At 46.9% G+C, this 19,267-nt stretch overlaps 1 pseudogene; it reads right to left on the bottom strand.

Annotated features, from left to right (window-relative positions):
- Positions 1 to 5,791: 5,791 nt before the first annotated feature.
- LOC130044474 (olfactory receptor 5-like) lies at positions 5,792 to 10,917 on the bottom strand (annotated as a pseudogene).
- Between the last annotated feature and the right edge of the window lie 8,350 nt (positions 10,918 to 19,267).

Raw genomic sequence — 19,267 nt, 5'->3', positions numbered from 1 at the left:
TAAAAATCATCAATTATTCTAAACGTGAGCGAGGAATCAAGATAGCGGGCATTAGAAGCAGAATAAGACACATTTAATACTTGTTTATCTAATAACAGGAATGTCCACTGGGGGTCTGAACTGGCAGGCTAATCAGAAAACAGCCTGACATTCTCTAGTAAACTTTAGAGGGAAAGTTCAGTTTCTATGCAGAATTAGAATCAAAGCAAAGCTAATCTGCTAGAAAAGCAAGCAAGAAAAGCTACACCCTCTCTGGTAAGTGAAGGACGTGGAGCTGATAAGCGAAGGGTGTGCAAGGAGAGCAGACTAGTAGTTTAAGAAAATGGTAAAGAGAAAATGAATGGGAGCCCTCTGTAAAGGCTACCTTGTAAGTCAGTGATTGGATCTTCACCACACGCAACACTATCCTGAAATCTTTCTCAGAAGCAGATGTTGAATGAAGAAATGTATTTTGATAAGTTCACAAGCAGTATGGTTCCACTGATGTGAAATCAAACTGCAAAAGGTTTACAAATCCTACTGTTTAGGGACATAGTTATAGGGAAAATGTAAGTAGCTTGGACTGGAGCCACAGAACAGTGGGCACAACACTTGCCTTGCACTGATCCAGGTTCCATCCCTGACACCCCATATAGTTCCCCAAGTCAGTCAGAAGTGATCCCTGAGTAGAGCCAGGAGTAAGCTTGAACTCTACTCAGTGTGGCCCCCAAACAAAAACAAAAACCGAAAAAGGAGAATACCACCAGATTTCCTTCTTAGGGGAAGGGACTTGGGGAAGTCCTGAGGGTTCGGGAATAAACTTCCTGTTTGTACCTGGGGTCCAAGTATAGGAGCCGCTGCTTTTCTGTTTTCTGCCCAATCCCATGTTCCATGGTTTTGTTGCATCTATTCATTCTCTATAAAAACATTTATCAAAATACTTTCTATGTGTGTTAAAATTCATCTTGCAGGTGCACTTAAGAAATTCACTTTAGAGAGAGAAAGACAGAGAGAGAGAAACAGAGAGAGAGACAGAGAGAGAGGTGTCTGCCATAAAGGCAAATTGGAGGGGAAGGGGGATGGGAGGGAAGTTGGGGACACTGCTGCTGGGAAATGTACACTGGTGGAGGGATAGGTGATGAATACTGTATGAATGAAACCTAATCATGAACACCTTTGGAAGGGTCTATATCACAGTGATTCAATAAAAAAATCTATAAAACAAAAAGAAGTCCATTCTATCTAATGAACTTAAAAAAAGCTCATTAGTTAAACTGAATTAAAAATCGAGACTTGTCACATACCAAAACTGTAAGCATTAACAATATTGTAAACATGTGACCCAAACTATAACAATTAAGTAAGAGTTTGGTGACAGCCAGGTCTTGCCTTACACACAGCTGATCTGGGTTTGATCCTCAACACCTCATAGTGTCCCCCAAGTCCCACCAGAAGTGATCCCGGAGCACAGAGCCAGGAGTGAGCCCTAAGCACCATTGATTGGGGAAGGGTGGGTGACAGGGGCCTTGGAAGTGTGCAGGCAGGCAAACCTTTGGGTTTGGAACACTGCTGAAACCAGGTGCTGGAACAGAACAGGCAAGGAAAGAATCTGGAGCCATGTTTCTTGCTGTGGCTAGTTTCCTTCCCCTTGGCCAGGGAAGCTACTCCCACATGGGTCCTTCTAGAAAGAGGCTCTGAGGCATGTGTTCCTCCCTGTTTCATAAATGATAAGAGAAGCCCATTGAGGTGGAGCCTGAGCATCTTCCTGAAGCTTCCAGAGCACTCTCGGTTCCCTGATAAGTGGGGTAGAGGGGGGTCTCTGCTCAGGACTGATGCCAAATCTGCTAAGCACTATGGTGCCCTGAGGGTCCCCTGATGAGGGGGTACAAATATAAGGCCAAGACTGGTTCAATCTGGCTGCTTCAGCTGGAGACAGGCTCCTGAGGGCTTTCGAGGCACCCTTGACTGGGGTCATTGCCTGTCCCCTATGCTCCACTGGCTATCCTCACTCTCCTGTGCCCCATTGACTGTTCCCACTGCCCTGTGCCCCGTTGACTGTTCCCACTGCCCTGTGCCTCATTGCCTGTCCCCCACACCCCACACTCCACTGCTTGTCCTTTACTCCTGTCTCCCGCTGCCTGCCTTCAGGTTCCTCTTTCTTCCTACAAGGATAAGAATGAACAACAGCAGTTCCTGTCTATCTGCTTCCCCTGAGAAAAGTGGGTCCCAGAAAAAGACCCTGGAGCTTTTTCACACAACCCACAGAGTCCCTTCCCATGTCCTGGTCCTGTGTCCCCCATACCACATTCTGCCATGGTGGGATGGGGGACTCACTGCCCACAGCTCTCCGGGTGCCTCTTTGGCCACTGCACTGGTTGTGCTGGGCTGTAACAACCTAGAGCCTGGAGTTCATAATCTCCCCCACAGCCACCCATGTCAGGAGGAGTCCTGTGCCCCTCCACCTGGATTTTCACCAAGATCTCTCACTGTCCTTCTCCTGCCCTGATCTCCAGTCTGAGTTTTCCACCTGAATCTCCCACCCGATCTCCCACCTGGATATCCCACCATCCTCCTCTCTCTCTCTCAATCTCTCTCTCTTGCTTTTTGGGTCACACCCGGTGATGCATAGCAGTTACTCCTGGCTCTGCACTCAGGAATTACTCCTGGCGGTGCTCGGAGAACCATATGGGATGCTGGGAATCAAACCTGGGTCAGCCGCGTGCAAGGCAAACACCCTACCCGCTGTACTATCGCTCCAGACCCCCTCCCTTTTCTTTGTTTCCCAGCCTGGGCTGGCTGTGGAAGCACAATCTCAGTAACCCTCGACTCCCCTTTTCCGCGCCTGGAGACCTTGCTCTCACCTCTCAGCTGAGGAGACACAGGCCCCGCACGCCTGGAGACCTTGCTCTCTCGCCTCTCAGTTGAGGAGACACAGGCCCCGGCTGAGCAGCAGAGGCTGCAGGGCACAGACTTGCTTCTGCCCAGCGCCCGGAGGACAACGGCCCATTCCAGACTCAGCCATGGCTGCTCTCTTGCTGACGCTGATACTCAGTGCTTGAAGCTAGTGTCAGGAGGGGCCTTTAAATTCCAGAGACGTCCTGAGGGGTAGGTGGCTTGGGTGGGAGCTGGGGCTGGAGGAGGGGACACGAAGTCTGTGTGGCTCCAGGCCACATCTGTGCCTTTGGGCTTCTCTCCCAGGAGCCCGTATTGGCTCATCTATGGTAAGACTAAGCGAGGAGTAATTCCGTGCTCCAACAACCCCAGGACACAGATTGCGACTTCGACATATCAGAAGTCGATAGAGATGTGGCCAGCCCTGCCGCGGGGCAGGCAGCCCAGACACCCTGTCGATGTCAACTCTCTCTGCATTCTGCGAACTGCTTTGCTCTGACACAGGCAAGAAACCTATGCGCTGAGGCCTAGTGCCTGCACATTTCTCTCCTGCCTGTCGTTTGAACTCTAGAGAGCGTGGTGCTGAGTCAGTTGGATGACTGATGCACTGGGGGCATATAGGGTCTGAAATCCATGGAATAAGCAACGTTATGTACAAGTTCATTAGTCCTGGATATATGAGTTTTCCAGGTTTGGCTAGTACAAGCACTTCTGCATGCTCATCTTTCCCTAGGTTTAGGAATGAATCTGTATGACACAATAAAATAGAATTGAGCGGTCAGTAGGAACACGAACCTTTTTGCATATTAAACAATGGTTGATTAACCATCCCATCTCACCTGATCTCATCCCATTTTATGCTGTGCCTACCAGTGGGGCTCCCACCACTGGAGGCCCAGGACACACACCCTCCACTGGTAATTTTTTTTTAATGTAGGAGTACTGCTATTTATTCAGCCACTGATTAGCTGATTGAATTGTGCATGAACTCCACCTTACGTTTTTCCATTTTTTATAATTTTATTTATTGAATCACTGTGAGAGCAGTTACAAAGCTTTTGGGTCTAAGTCTCGGTCATACAATGAAACACCCGTACCTTCACCAGTGCCCATTCTCAACCATCAAAAACCCTAGTATACCCTCATCCCACACCCTCCCCCTACCTGTGGGGCAGATGATTTCCACATTACTCTCTCTCTACTTTGATCACATTCAATATTTTGACACCAGACCCACCATTATTATTTGAGATTTTACCCCAACACTCAGATCTGCTGAAAAGGCAACAGTAGACATTTGTTTTCTATTGCTGGTTATGAATAACATATGATGTCGCGTGGCTGCAGTAGTGGCTGTGCAATTTTGAAATTCCGAAATTTTAACACTTAAGTCTGAAGGGATTTCTGCCAAAACCTGCTGGGTTCTGAGATTTGCTCCTGAGTGTCTGGGATCATGGCTGTTAAGTAGCTTGATCAGGAGCCAGAGAGGCCGTTCATGGGAGATGACTTGGGGTCTCGTTGGGGTGGGGAGGACAGGACCGGCTCCATCCCCATCCTGTGAGGCCCAACACGTTTTATCACTGAGGGCCCAAACCTGACTGTCCAATGGCCTCTGGAGGATGACGACCACCGAGCCGCCAGGGGGAAGCAGGTGGAAGGACAATACCCTTTCCCCCCTGTGGAGGCCCAGTGACCGTAACCTACTGCGTGGTTCAGACGCATTTCTGCCAAAAGCCCCTGGGTTTCAAGATCTGCTTCTGAGTCTCTTGGATCAAGCCATTAAGCACCTTGATCAGGAGCCAGAGAGGCCATTTATGGGCGATGACTTGGGGTCTTGTTGGGGTGGGGAGGACAGGACCAGCCCCACCCCCATCCCATGAGGCCTAAGATGTCTCGTCTCTGCAGGCCCAAACCCAACTGTCCAGTAGCCTCTGGAGGATGGCGGCCACTGGGTCGCCGGGGGGAACAGGCCATGGCATGAAACCTATTCCCACCTGGGTTGGCCCAGCACCGGTAACATACTGCAGGGACCAGACGCATTTCTGCCAATAACCACTGGGTTTCAAGATTTGTTTCTGAGTCTCTGGGATCATGACCATTAAGTAGTTCAATCAGGAACCAGAGAGGCCATGCCTCCAAATATATAGCTGAGTCGGAGGTGGTTTGTGGGTGTGTTTCCCACATACCTAACTTTTGGCCGTTTACTTTCTTGGTAAACTTTGCCCCAAGTTTTTGGGGTCTGGCCAAAGGCACGGCAGCAATTTTGGGGTATCTGGAAGTCTGAAGGCGCCATCAGGCTGCTGATACATGTGCCTCACAGGTACAGATTGACCTGCTGGCGGCACCATACCCCCTCCACTGGTAATTTTCATCCAATCCTACAGGCGGTTCAATGCAGGAACCCAAGGATGTAGTGCTTCTTGGACCATGTGGTGCTGATGCCTCGGTTTACCCAGCAGTGATCAAGGGACCAAGCTGGGAACTGAACTTCCTATCTCCATTCCAAGCATGCTGGTTTTATACCCTTCATTTACACTGGTTTTCTGAAATTGTTTCAATTTTCAGAATTCACAAGTGAGAAATGATGTCACCATTTATATGTGCATTTGTGTGCAGAATTATGCACACACACACATACATACCACCATATTCCCTCAACTGTGCACCTAGGTGTGGAGAAAATGAGTAATCTACACTGGGACACCCAAGTCATTGTGAAAGCGTCTGAGATTGAGATGATGCTTTGCATGGAAAAGCTCCTACAAAACCAGGTTGGGACCTAGGTTTGTATGGTCAGACATTCAGAGTCGTGGCAGGACACTTTTGCATGGGTCACCAGTGTGAGGTCTCAAGGCTTGAAACCTTGGAGCGCAGAGAGCCACTAGCACTCCATGAGAAGGTGCTAAATTTGTAACAATACTCAACTCCAGGTATATGGCATTGAAAAGCTTGACATACTCTTGATGGGGTTGCACAAAGGTGTGACCACTGAGTAGATGACCAACAGCACCTTATTGAGGTCCATGGCCTCTATGCAGCTGAGCTGGGCATAGATGAAGATGGTGGCTCGATAGATGATGCCCACTATTACCAGGTGGACAGGGCTTTGCACCAGGCTGCCCTGACAATGGCCACATAGGAGGTAATGGCCATGAGACCCACAGAATATGATTATGGCTGAGATGAAATCCACTAGCTCCATAGGGGCCACATGGGTGTGGTACAGGTTGAGCAGAGGGGACTTGTCACAGTAGAAGTGGTTGAGGACATTGGGACTGCAGTAGGACAAGCTGGCAATGCTCGATGTCTTGATCACTGATACTAGCAGCCTGCCTAGCCATGAGAACAGGGCCAGGCCCAGGCAGACCTGGGGTCGCATGAGCTATGGGTAGCGCAGTGGGAGGCAGATGGCCATGTAGTGGTCATAGGCCATGGAAGCCAGCAGGGAGCACTTGGTGCTCATGAGGGAGATGAAGAAGAGTTGGGTCATTCAGGCAGTGAAGGGGATGTGGCAGGGTCCCGCCCACAGCCTCGTGAGCAAGCTGGGCATGTTCACGGATATGTAACTCATCTCCAGGCAGCTGAGGTTGCCCAGGAAGAAGTACACGGGCTTGTGAAGCTCAGTGTGACTGCGTGTGAGGTAGATGATGAGCATGTTCTTCAGGGCCATCAGCAGGTAGAGCGCCAGAAAAATCCTGAGGAGTACATTACTTATGTTTTGTGTTGTGGACAAACCCAGCAGGACAAACTCCTGGACCCTGGCTAACAAGCCAGCTCTTAGGGCATGTGCATCTGTAATGAGACAAATAATGTTTGGAGAGACAGAGTGGTAAAACAATGGGCCTGAATGCATTAAGACACGAGACTCTTGCCTTGCCCAAATCTGTGGGACATTTTCTATTTTCTAAAACGATGCTATAGATTTTTTAAATTTTTTATAATTTTATTTATTGAATCACTGTGAGAGCAGTTACAAAGCTTTTGGGTCTAAGTCTCGGTCATACAATGAAGCACCCGTACCTTCACCAGTGCCCATTCTCAACCATCAAAAATCCTAGTATACCCCCATCCCACACCCTCCCCCTACCCGTGGGGCAGATGATTTCCACATTACTCTCTCTCTACTTTGATCACATTCAATATTTTGACACCAGACCCACCATTATCATTTGGGATTTTACCCCAACACTCAGATCTACTGAAAAGGCAACAATAGATAATTTGTTTTCTATTGCTGGTTAAGAATAACATATGATGTCGCATGGCTGCAGTAGTGGCTGTGCAATTTTGAAATTCCGAAATTTTAACACTTAAATCTGAAGGGATTTCTACCAAAATCTGCTGGGTTCTGAGATTTGTTCCTGAGTCTCTGGGATCATGGCCATTAAGCAACTTGATCAGAAGCCAGAAAGGCTGTTCATGGGCGGCAACTCGGGGTCTTGTTGGGATGGGGAGGAAAGGGCTGGCTCCACCCCCATCCCATCCCGTGAGGCCCCACGTGTCTCATCACTAAGGGCCCAAACCTGACTGTCCAGTGGTCTCTGGAGGGTGGCAGCCACTGAGCCACCTAGGGGTAGTAGGCGAAGGGACAACACCCTTTCCCCCTGGGGTGGCCCTGCGACAGTAACCTATTGCGGGGTCTGGACGAATTTCTGACAAAAGCCACTGGGTTTCAAGATTTGTTTATGCGTCTCTTGGATCATGGTCATTAAGCAGCTTGATCAGGAGCCAGAGAGGCCATTCATGGCCATTCATTGGGGTCTCGTTTGGGTGGGGAGGAAAGAGCCTGCTCCACCCCCATTCCGTGAGGCCCAACTGAGGGCCCAAACCTGATTGTCTAGTGGCCTCTGAAGGATGGCGGCCACCGGGCTGCCAGGGGGAACAGGCCAAGGCACAAAACCCATTCTCACCTGGGGTGGCCTAGCGCTGGTAACCTACTGCAGAGACCATACGCATTTCTGCAAAAAGCCACTGGATATTGAGATTTGTTTCTGAGTCTCTGGGATCATGGCCGTTAAGCAGTTCGATCAGGAACCAGAGAGGCCATGCCTCCAATTTCATAGCTAAGCTGGAGGTGTTTTGTGGGTGTGTCTCGCACATACCTAACTTTTGGCCATTTACTTTCTTGGTAAAGTTTGCCCTAAGTTTTTGGGGTCTGGCCAAAGGCACAGCAGCAATTTTGTGGTATCTGGAAGTCTGAAGGCGCCATCAGGCTGCTGATGCACTCGCCTCACAGTTACAGATTGACCTGCTGGCGGCACCATACCCCCATGAGATAACTTTTGTTCAAGAGATCATAACCTTGATTCGTTTCATTGTTATTACTAAATCTCTGTGCTCATATGATCATTCAGCCTCATAATAACTTGGAGAACAGCTCTTGCTTCTGTTTCAATTGTTATAATAAATTCAAGGTGTTGTGAAATTGATAGATTCACTAAAATCAGATTTTATTTTATTTTATTTTATTTTTGCTTTGGGTCACACCCGGCGATGCACAGGGGTTACTCCTGGCTCATGCACTCAGGAATTACTCCTGGCAGTGCTCAGGGGACCATATGGGATTCTGGGAATTGAACCCGGGTCTGCCGAGTGCAAGGCAAACACCTTACCCGATGTGCTATTGCTCCAGCCCCTAAAATCAGATTTTAAACTTTTTGGCTCTTGAAAAAAAACCCAGAAAATTAAATATGTAGGAATTGAGGATAATGCTATAATTTGAATTGCCAAAGTGCTCTTCTAAAAAAAGATTCCTCACAGTTACAGGAAAGATGGTATAGAAATAGTACATAGGGAACCCCTAAGACTACCAGGAGTGATCCCTGAGCTAAAAACCAGGAGTAAGCCCTGAACCTCACTTGGTGTGACCCTTCAAAAATAAATGAAAGATTCCTCTACTTTTATTATAAATTTGTATCTGGATTTATATTCTAGGTATATTTTTCACAATAATGTTATGAATGTCAGGGGGATTGGATGACAACAATCTGATACCTGGGGCAGAATTATAGGACAGAGCTTATGATGGCTGCCTCGCATGTGCACGGAGGTGACTGTTTTAATCCCCCATGCTCTACAACACATATGGAGTCTCTGAGCAGTGCAGGGAGTGATCCCTGAATGCAGAGCCATATGTAAGCCCTGAGGACTACTAGGTGTGGCCCAATACCCACCTCACTGCCCCCCCCAAAAGAGAAAACATTGACATCCCTCTACACACATAATGGAAACGTCATTTGATATCCCAATTGTCTCATCAGAGACATACAACGCCAGTGTATGGAACTGGGACATACAACCTCAGTATTTTTAGGACACTGAGCTTCAAAGAAGAAACTGCTGATGAAGATGGAGGCTCATAATGCCACCATTGGGGTGGGACTGACTATGGGTGCCCCCTACACCTGGGCTGGTCCAGTGGTGCACTCTGCCACTCAGACAAGCCTTTCCCTAGTCTGCTCCTGGCATCTCATGCAGCATTGCAGCTGACATTTGGCATCAGCTCATAGTGACCAAACAAACTTTGAAGTTGCTGGCAGAGTTCTCCTTCCTGCAGAACTCTTCAGTCACCTTCTCCTCTTTCTTCCCTTTCACTTTTCTTGCTCCCTCCCCTGGTTCTGCCCCTGAACTTTGTGTCTTTCCCCTCCGCGTGTGTCCCAAGAGTCCTTGACTGAGTTACCCTTCCTAAGTAAGGACGTCTCACTATCTCCTTATTCCTCTTGAAAATCTGTTCAAAATCACATCACAGCAAACCCAGAGAAGTGTTAGAATTCTGATCATGAACTCCAGACATAAAGTGTTTGCAGCCCTTTTAATCTGTAAGACACTTGTTCGGGGAATCATCTGTCAGCAACAGTGCCAGGTTCAGGGAAGGCAGAGCAGAACATGATCTTGTTCCTGCTCCCTGAAGAAGTGGTAAATAGCATTAATGTGCTTGCTGTTTTCAACACTCCACTGAAACTGCTCACTCCTGTTACATCCGTCATAGTAGAGCTAATTACCCTCTGTTGAAACAGAGAGTGGTGCAGAAGACAGCTGGCTAAAGCTGACTCAGAAGACAGTTTCTCTCATTAGAATGCAGAGTTGTGTCTGAAGGATGTTTTTAATTGCTTAGTGTGAATAAAGTGTGCCAGGAGTAGGGCATGTATGAGCCCGGGTTTAACCTCAGTCCCGGTCATGGTCCTCCCGTTATTCATCGATTTACTCAAGCGGGCGCAGTAACGTCTCCATCGTGAGACTTGTTGTTACTGTTTTGGCATATTGAATACGTCACAGGTAGCTTGCCAGGCTTTGCCTTGCCGGCGAGATACTCTCAGTAGCTTGCCGGGCTCTCTGAGAGGGGCGGAGGAATTGAGCCCTGCTCGGCTGGGCCGGCTGCGCACAATGCAAACCGCCCTATCGCTGTGCTATTGCTCCAAGTTTGAAAATTTCAAGAGGTGTAATTGTAGAAAGTCAAGAGTGCATTTCTGCCTACTGAGCCTCCTTTTATTTTTTTAATTTTTATTTATTTATTTTTAAAAAAAGATTTTTATTATTGAAACACCATAAGGTACAGTTGTAGATTTACAAATTTTTGTGCTTGGGTTTTAATTATACAATGATCAAGTACCCATACTTCCATCAGTGCCCATTTTCCATCACCACTGATCCCAGTATCCCTCCCACCCCCCATCCCTCATCCCACCCAGCCTCTGTGGCAGGGCATTCCCTTTTGTTCTCTCTCTCCTTTTGGGTTCTGTGGTTTGCAAAAGAGGCACTGAGTGGCAATCATGTTCGGTCTATAATCTACTTTCAGCATGCATCTCCCATCCTGGGAGGATCCTCCCAACACACTTTATTTGGTGCTCCCTTCTCTATCTGAGCTGCCTTTTCCCCTAGCATGTGCGACTGGCCTCCAAACCATGGAGTGAACCTCCTGGTACTTTTCTCAGCTATTCTTTGGAGTTAGTCTCCTATTTTGTTACTTTATGTTCCCCAGATGAATGCAACCTTTCTATGTCTGTCCCTCTCTTTCTGACTCATTTCGCTTAGCATGATACTTTCCATGTAGTACCACTTGTATTCGCGCTTGTACCATCAGGTCCTCGATGGATGCATCTGATGCTAGCGTACGTGCATTGAAAGTACAGATGATCATTCTTGTCTTCCTTCGTTGTGGCAGCCTAGTTCGGCCTTGAGATTTTGTCGGCCTCTCCTTTCTCATCCTTCTCAGTGCTGCCATGTCGGTGAAGCCTTCAGGGTCAGGTGAATGAGACGAGTTGTAGTTACTGGTTTTGGCATATCGAATACACAACGGATAGCTTGCCAGGCTCTTCCGTGCGGGCGGAATACTCTCGGTAGCTTGCCAGTCTTTCCGAGAGGGATAGAGGCTTTTGGGGCAACCTCTAATCACCCTTGTAGGTGTTACCATATTTGAACCCTATCAAATATGGTATGACAATTCCGGAAGATGGGTATTTAGTGTCTTATGATGGTACAAGCGCGAATGATCAAGTACGACATCATTGGTCTGACCGAGACAAGAAGGCACGAATCTCACCATGCCGTTTTCGACACTGGAGAAGAATTGTTCCTCGGAACATGCAATAAAAGAGGTGTCGGAGGCGTCGGTGTCCTTGTCAACACAAACTTGGCCATGAGCATTGATTCATTTGAATGCCTAACAACCCGAATCGGACGTTTACATTTGAATAGATGTGGCTCACTGCCTGCAGTTTCTATCTTCGTTGTCTATGCACCAACATCTCATTATGATGAAAGAGAAATCGAGAAGTTCTATATGGAGCTGGAGAAGTTCTATAAAGAAGACCACACCTTCTACAAGATCATTGTGGGTGATTTTAATGCCAAGATAGGACCGAGAAGATCAGCTGAAGAACTTCACATCGGGACCCATGGCCTAGAATGGAACGAACAGGGTGAGAGACTGTCTGAGTTCATCATGTCGACCAGGACCATCCATGGTAACTCACAGTTCCAGAAGGCAGAATCTAAACGTTGGACATGGGAGTCTCCCGGCGGACGATTCCACAACGAAATAGACCACATCATATTCAATCGACGGTTTTGCCTGACCGATGTCGCTGTTGTCCCAAAATTTCGAACGGGATCAGACCACCGTCTCCTTCGTGCAAAATTCTACTTCACAGAGCGGGGAGAAAGGGCTGCAATGTTCAAAAAGAGAACTCCCAGAACGACCACCAACTGGGAACTCTTTGGCACTATTGTGGCAACATGGGAAGATGCCATTGTTGACAACATTGACGAGGAATACGATCGACTGGTTCAGCACCTCCATGAATGTGCGAGGAACGCCAAGAGAGAGATAGCCACAAAAAATAAACACCTGTCTTCGAAAACTCTTGAGCTAATTCGCCAGCATGGTTTGGCGCATGCCTCAGGCAACCGCAAGCTAACGTCTGAGCCCGAGCTCACAAAGCAGTGCAGAGATGCGATCAAGGAAGACCTCAAAGAGAGAAGAGCAGAAGTACTGGTAGATGCGGCAGAAGCTGGGAAAAGTATTCGTAACGCCCGCCTGTCCTTCGCCAACTACAAGACCAAGATGACTGCCCTCTGACGTCCTGATGGATCCATCACATCCTCCAGAACGGCAATGGAGAAGATTATCCATGACTTCTACTCAAATCTCTTCGATAGCCATGTCCACTTGCCGACATACCAAATTCCACAGGATGGATATGTCGTTCCCAACGTTCTCCCTTCCGAAATCCGACACGCCATTTCGTCGGTAAAGAAACAAACAGCACCTGGCCCAGACAAGGTCAGACCTGAACACCTGAAGAACCTGCCGTCAGTACTCATCAATACACTGGCTTGGCTCTTCACTCGCTACCTGTCTGAATGCAAGGTTACGTCCCAATGGAAAACCAGCAGGACCGTACTACTGTTCAAGAAGGGAGACATCCATGACATTGGCAACTATCGCCCTATCTGCCTATTGTCTGTCATCTACAAGTTGTTCACTCAAGTCATCCTAAATAGGATTGGCAGAACACTAGATGAAGGACAACCATGCTAGCAAGCCGGGTTCCGCAAAGGATTCAGCACCATCGACCATATCCACACGATAACCAAGCTCATTGAGGTTTCTCGGGAGTTCAAGATGCCGCTCTGCTTAACGTTCATTGATTTAAAGAAGGCCTTTGATTCTGTTGAGATGGAAGGGGTCATTGAAGCCCTAGCCTATCAGGGCATTTAAGCCCAATACATCAGGATCCTCCATGAGCTGTGTTGCGGATTCACTACCAGGATCTCACCATTCTACAAAGAAGTGATCGTTGATGTCAAGAGAGGGGTTCAGCAGGGTGATTCCATTTCACCGAAACTCTTTAGTGTCACCCTCGAGAACATCATGCGACGACTGGAATGGGAAGGAATGGGAGTGAAGATAGATGGTCGGCAACTACACCACCTCCGCTTTGCTGATGACATTGTTTTAATAACACCAAACATCAGCCAAGCGGCACAAATGCTGGCCGACTTTGACCGTGAGTGTGGAAAGGTAGGACTACAACTGAATCTTACGAAGACAATGTTTATGAGAAACAGCCTCGTTCCTGACGCCCCATTCGCTCTCAACGGAACGACCATCTCCGAATGCAACAGCTATGTGTACCTAGGTCGAGAAGTCAACATGACAAATGATCTGGCACCTGAGCTGCGCAGGAGGAAGAGAGCGGCTTGGAACGCCTTCAAGAACGTCAAAGAAATAGCTAAGAGGACGAAGAACCTCTGGCTCTGGGCACATCTCTTTGATTCCACTGTTCTTCCTGCATTAACATATGCCTCAGAGACCTGGGTCCTACGCAAACAGGATGAGAACGCTATTCAGGTCTCCCAAAGAAGAATAGAAAGAGCTATGCTTGGAATATCACGTTTCACTCAAATGAGAGAAAGAATCTGGAGTTCCGACATCCGTCGACGATCAAGAAACAGGGATGCTGTCTCATTTGCCAAGGTGTCAAAAATCAGATGGGCTGGTCACGTGATGAGATTTAAAGATGACCGCTGGACTAGAGCTGTTACCGACTGGATTCCACGGGATGTCAAAAGACCGCGTGGCCGCCCACATACCAGATGGTCAGACTTCTTCGTCAAGATCATGAACGATCGGTTTGAGGCTCTTCATGTTCCCAGAGAGAACAGATGCCATTGGGCTACACTAGCACGCGACAGGGACAAATGGAGATGTTACTGGCGCCCGCTCGAGCAAATAGACGACTAACGGGAAGTTAAGTGATTAAGTGACCACTTGTATGTAAATTTCATGACTTCATCTTTTCTAACAGCTACATAGTACTCTGTGTATACACACAAAAAATAAAAAGGCTGGCGGTCAGGCCATTTCCCCACTCCAGGGAGGTCGATGGCGATGGTCAGGCGAAGGAAGGAAATGAGGCCAAGCTGGTTGGTCTTAGCAGCAGTTTATTACATGGAAGAGATGTATGTCATGGAGGCACCAGGATCTCTCAAGCACGTGCACCTTTGTTCTCTCAGCTTCTGTCCTCAGTCCCATCTTCCCAGGTTCTCTGATGCATGTGTCCCCCAGAGAGCCCTGAAATCTCCCTTATATAGACCATAGTACCTCCAAAGGGTGCAATATAGTGATGTCATCAAAAGAAGTTACAGAAAGAACATTGAGGCAAAACATACATTGTTTCTTTACATCCCCACGCCAGTAATCCTGGCCTCACCTTTTACAAGCTACAAGCACTTGGATTAGCACAACAAAGACCAGTCTGCTAGAGCTTGGAATCTACATCTCCAAGATCAGCCTGCCTGGAGCCAGGCATCTACATCCCAAAGATCAGGCCTGGCTTAGCACCTGGGATCTGCATACCTAAGGCCAGCTAGGTTCCTGTGAGATAAGGGAAAATGCCTCAATATACTGAAATCATTTACTGAAGGCAGTTTGAAGGGGAGAAAGTTCAGTCTCATCCAAGCTAGTCAGGACACACAGGAAAACTGCTTCTAGGAGAGATCAACACACCCTAGAACAGATTTCCCTGAATGTGTTTCTCCTCTCCTTGTCCGACCAACATATAAGCATACATAATATAAATCATTTTGTATGGACACAGTAAGAAACACTTTGAGCTTATAGAATTGCTCTCCTAGGGCCATCTCGATCTCAGACTGCAGTGCTCAGGCCAGATATCTTTTCTATTCTTAGCAGCAGGGTCCTAGTCTCGTCGTTACTTTTGGATCATGACAGCACTTGTCTATGATCGAACTCTTAACTTATAGTTAAGAATCATGGCACCTTGGCCTGGCCCATCTCAATGCCAGGGTAGCACATAACTTACCGGCTTGCCCTGGTTCCATCCAGTCCCACGTCGGGACCCTGCCCCTGGGGTGCTAGGAAGTGTGGGCAACTGAGGCTTAAATTGAGAAAGCAGATGCCCGGGAGTGAATAATATTCAAAGCCAATCAACTTCTAAGTTACAAAGCATAATATTAATTAATTGTCTTCCTGTATCTATACAAAAAGGATATTGCATTAAAGTAAACTATTCAAAAGACATAAGGAGAGGAGAAAGGCAATATTAACTTACAGTACAGCTTCAGTGTCTAAGAAGGATGAGACCTTACAAGTTGGTTGGGGAAAAGAGCATAGAAGTGGTTACAGACAGACAAAGTAATGGGAGTGACTCGGGAGCACTGTGATGGGTGCGACCCGATAAACCTAAGCTCCTCGTACTCCAACAGTACTCCGTTTTGTAGATGTACCAAAAGAACAAAAGCAACCGGTGTTGGCGTGAATGTAGCGAGAAAGGAACGCTCCTTCACCACTGGTGGGAATGCCGACTGGTTCAGCCCTTTTGGAAAACAGTATGGACGATTCTCAAAAAATTAAAAATTGAGCTTCCATTTGACTCAGCAATACCACTCCTGGGAATATATCCCAAAAAGGCAAAAAAGTATAGTCGAAGTGACACCTGCACTTATTTGTTCATTGCAGCACTGTTTACAATAGCCAGAATCTGGAAAAAACCTGAGTGCCCGAGAACTTTTGGTAAGATTCTTAAAAAAATAGCAGTGCACTGTAGCACGGTGCTCCCGCTGTTCATAGATTTGCTCAAGTTGGCACCAGTAACGTCTCCATTGTGAGATCCATTGTGAGGATGGGACTATCTCTCCAGTCCCCCTCCTAAACCGGACTGGAGCGATAGCACAGCGAGCAGGGCATTTTCCTTGCACGCGGCTCACTTGGGTTCAAGTCTCTGTCCCTCTCGGAGAGCCCGGCAAGCTACCGAGAGTATCCCGCCCTAATAGCAAAGCCTGGAAAGCTCCCCGTGATGTATTTGATATGCCAAAAACAGTAACAACAAATCTAACAATGGATACAGTGCTACAAGTCTTAATTTAAAAAATTAAATAAATAAGTGTAAGTGTATTCCATGTACAAGCCACATCTCTTCAAAACACACATTGTTGTCAACATAAATTCTCTCATATTGTTGAGGTGACATCTGAGAAACTACTGAAAATGAAACTGGGATTTTGGTAGAGAAAAACAACCTCCCTTGGCCTCACAGCTAGGACACAGGCCTTTTGTCCAAGGACTGTCCTTTGAAGAAACAATCAGACAAGAAATTCTTTGAGGACTGTGGCTTCTAGTCTCTTGGCCAGAGCCTACAGTCCACTTCCTTTTTCCTTTTTCCTTTTTATTTTTCTTTAGATTTTCTTAAATTATTGAGTCATACACAATTACATAACTGTTCATAGTAGGATTTCAGTCTTTCCTCCTTCTGGCAGTCATCAGAGTTTATGCCTGTCCGAGAATCAATCTTTATTTATTTATATATTTTATTATTTTAAAAATTATTATTTTATTTACTGCAGATAAGGGAGGACTAGGTAGGGGCCAGCTATTATAGATGAGTGAGGAGTAGGAAGATCCACTGACTTTGATGATTCACAACCTCATCAAGGGGGTGCCAACGGTGCCAACCGGCAAAGAACGAACCAATAGGTGCTTCCCAGAGATGCAGGTAGATGCAGGGCTGGACTCCTTGCGTCGACTGCATTGATCTGGCCAGTACTTTCTATACATGAGCAGTATGTTCATACACAAAGTGTGTGGCGTGTTTGTCAGAGTGCAGATAGTTACAACGTGCCACCTGTATGACACAGACTGGCAAGCAATCCGTGGCATATTAGAATGCCAAAAACAGTAACAAAAATAGGCCTCATTCCCCTGACCCCGGAAAGACTCCCAATACAGCAGCATCAAAAAGGATGAACAAGGAGAGTCTGCTAAAATCTCAGGGCTGAATTAGGCTGCCAAAACAAAGGACTAAAATGACTATCCGCACTTTTAATGCATTTACGCTGGCATCAGAAGTATCCATCGAGGTGCAAGCACAGAAGACCAAGTACGACGTCATTGGATTGACCGAGATGAGAAGGCATCAATCACATCATGCCGTTTTCAGTATTGGAGAACTGTTCCTCAGATCATGCGACAATAGAGGCATCAGTGATGTCAGTGTCCTTATCAACACGAACTTGACCTTGAGAATTAATTAGTTTGAACGCCTAATAACCCGAATTGGACGCTTATGTTTGAATAGTTGTGGCTCATTGCTGGCAGTTTCTATCTTCGTCGTCTATGCACCAACATCCAACTATGAAGAAGAAGAAATTGAGAAGTTCTACATGGAGCTGGAGAAGTTCTATAAAGAAGACAACACCTTCTACAAGGTCATTGTTGGTGATTTTAATGCCAAGATAGTACTGAGAAGGTCGCCCGAAGAACTCCACATTGGAATCCACAGCCTAGAATGGAACAACAAACAGTGTGAGAGACTGTCAGAGTTCATCATGTCGACCAAGACCATCCATGGTAACTCACAATTCCAGAAGGCTGAATCTAAGTGTTGGAAATGGCAGTCTCCTGATGAACAGTTCCACAATGAAATTGATCACTTCATATTCAATCGACGGTTTTGCCTGAACGATGTTGCAAAATTCCAAACAGGATCAGGCCACCGTCTCCTTGGTGCAAAATTCTACTTAACGGAATGGGGAGAAAGGCCTGCAAAGTTTAAGAAGAAAGCTCCCAGAACAAGCACCAACTGGGAGCTCTTTGGCACTGTTGTGGCAATATGGGAAGATGCTGTCATTGACAACATCGACAAAGAATACGATCTACTGGTTCAGCACCCTCAAGATTGTGTGAGGAATGCCGAGAGAGAGAAAGCCACAAAAAGGCGCCTATCTCTGGAAACTTTTGAGCTCATTCACCAACGTGGTTTGGCGCGAGCCTCAGGCAATCACAAGCTAAGGTCTGAGTTTGCAAAGCTGTGCAGAGAAGTGATATAAAGGAAGACCTCAAAGAGAGAAGAGCAAAAGTTTTGGCTAATGTGGCAAAAGTCCGGAGAAGTATCTGCAATGCCCACTTTTCCTTCGACAACTACAAGATCAAGATGACAGCCCTCCAACATTCTGATGGATTTATCACATCTTCCAGAAGGGCAATGGAAAAGGTTATCCACGACTTCTACTTGGATCTCTTCGATAGCCATGTCAACCAGCCCACATACCAAATTCCACAGGATGGATATGTTCCCAGTGTTCTCCCTTCCGAAATCCCGACATGCCATTTCATAGGTGAAGAAGCGTACAGCACCCAGTCCAGACAAGGTCAGACCCGAACACCTGAAGAATCTGCTGCCAGTACTCTTCAATACACTGGCTTGGCTCTTCACACGATACCTGTCTGAATGCAAGGTTCTGTCCCAATGGAAAACCAGCAGGACTGTTCTGTTGTAAAAGAAAGGAGACATCCAGGACATTGGCAACTATCTCCCAATCTGCCTGTTGTCCGTCATCTACAAGTTATTCACTCAAGTGATCCTTAATAGGATTGGCAGAACACTAGACAAAAGACAACTATGCGAGCAAACCGGGTTCTGAGAAGGATTCAGCACAATTGGCCATATCCACTTGGTGACCAAGCTCATTGAGGTTTCGTGAGAGTTCAAGATACCACTCTGTCTAATGTTCACTGATTTAAAGAAGGCCTTTGATTCTGTTGAGACTGAAGCGGTCATCGAAGCCCTAGCCAAACAAGGTGTTCAAACTCAGTACATCGGGATCCTCCATGAGCTGTATTACAGATTCACCACCAGGATCTCACCATTCTACAAGGAAGTGATCATCAACCTAAAGAGACAGGGTGATACCATTTCACCGAAATTCTTCAGTGCTACCTTCGAGAACATCATGCGACTACTGAATTGGGAAAGAATGGGAGTGAAGATAGACGGTTGGCAACTATACCACCTCTGCTTTAATGATGAAATCGTTCTAATAACACCAAATATCAGCCAAGTGGCATGAATACTGGCCGACTTCAACCATGAGTGTG

The sequence above is a fragment of the Sorex fumeus genome, unplaced genomic scaffold (assembly GCF_029834395.1).
Source record: "Sorex fumeus unplaced genomic scaffold, SorFum_2.1 ptg000122l, whole genome shotgun sequence".
Lineage (NCBI taxonomy): Eukaryota > Metazoa > Chordata > Mammalia > Eulipotyphla > Soricidae > Sorex > Sorex fumeus.
Note: the sequence above shows the minus strand (reverse complement) of the source record. Positions and strands in the feature narration are given on the sequence as shown.